This window comes from Pundamilia nyererei, unplaced genomic scaffold, assembly GCF_000239375.1.
Source record: "Pundamilia nyererei isolate P.nyererei 1_Seehausen unplaced genomic scaffold, PunNye1.0 scaffold00285, whole genome shotgun sequence".
Taxonomy (NCBI): domain Eukaryota; kingdom Metazoa; phylum Chordata; class Actinopteri; order Cichliformes; family Cichlidae; genus Pundamilia; species Pundamilia nyererei.
Genome location: NW_005187686.1, coordinates 270,021 through 271,293, shown reverse-complemented (window position 1 = coordinate 271,293; position 1,273 = coordinate 270,021).

Genomic DNA, 1,273 nt, shown 5'->3' with positions numbered 1-1,273 from the left:
TGTTTTAAACCCGTTTGTTGTAATTTTTGTGGATTTTTGACTGTTTTGTGTCTCTTTGAATCTCTTTGGTCACATTGGCTGGTACATGCCTACAAATCAGATGTGTTTCTAAGACCAAAACAAAGTGAATGTCAACTTCACAAAAGCACTCCAAATCAAGCAGCATATGTTCATTTACCGCTGCCAAAAGTTCTGAGAGAGGAAACTCCACCTTCAGAAGTCTGTGGACACCTCAGTTATGTGGAGAATCCACAACACTCCTCAGAAATGAGAGAAAATGTTGTTATTAATATGGTGATGTCATAAAGACAAAATAATCCACTGGATTCATATTTGTTTTCCAAATCCCAGCAGAGCAGGTGCTTTCCTGCACTGTATATAAAAGATGGACACAACTATCATGATGTCGTTCACTGGATGTGACTACTTTGTATGGATGGATTTTGTATGTCTAGCATCCTAGACTGTGTGGGAGCATCACACAGACACACCTTCCTGCTAACATAACATGTAACATCCAATCAAACTCAAATTTCACTCACTACTGAAGTGGAGCCTTCTTGGACGGTCTGCTAGTAGAGTAACCTCACAGCAGCCATATTATTGGTCACATGATGTCCAACAGCGCAAACACGGCCCAGGGGTCTAGTTCAGGTGAAGCTAGCTAGCAGCTACATCGACCTGTGTCACCATCCACCTCTCCATCAAACTTTAAGTGTTAATGTGAGTTCTGAAAATGTTATGAAGGAAGGGGAAAATTATCAATAAAGATCAGAACAGTTTGTGTATCAAGCTGTACACATGTTTATTAGTTTTAACATGGGAGTCTATGGGAGTGAACTCACTGCTGCCTCTCCTGGGAACTAGAGGAACTGCAGGGTTTGGCACTAAGCTTTTTATTGCTTCAGTCACTGTCTGCAAGTGTTCAGGTAGGACCCTTCTCCTTAGTTTGGTTGCCGTGATGCCTCAGTGTGGGTGGAGGCTTGTGCCCTTGTCTGTCTGCTGTTTTTTTGTGGGCTTTTCTTTGTTTCTGGTTGGAGCTTTTTTCCTCTTTATGGTTGTTTTCTATCCTCTGTGTTTGTTGGCTGGCTTTCTCTGTTTTGTGTCTTTCATGAAACCTGACTTGAGTTTTCAGCTGAGTTCCTCCCACAAACTTTTTGCTCTGTGCCGATGAACTGAATTATTAAATGTTAATAGCAGATGGAGCTTTTATTGTGTGTGTGTGTGTGTGTGTGTGTGTGTGTGTGTGTGTGTGTGTGTGTGTGTGTGTGTG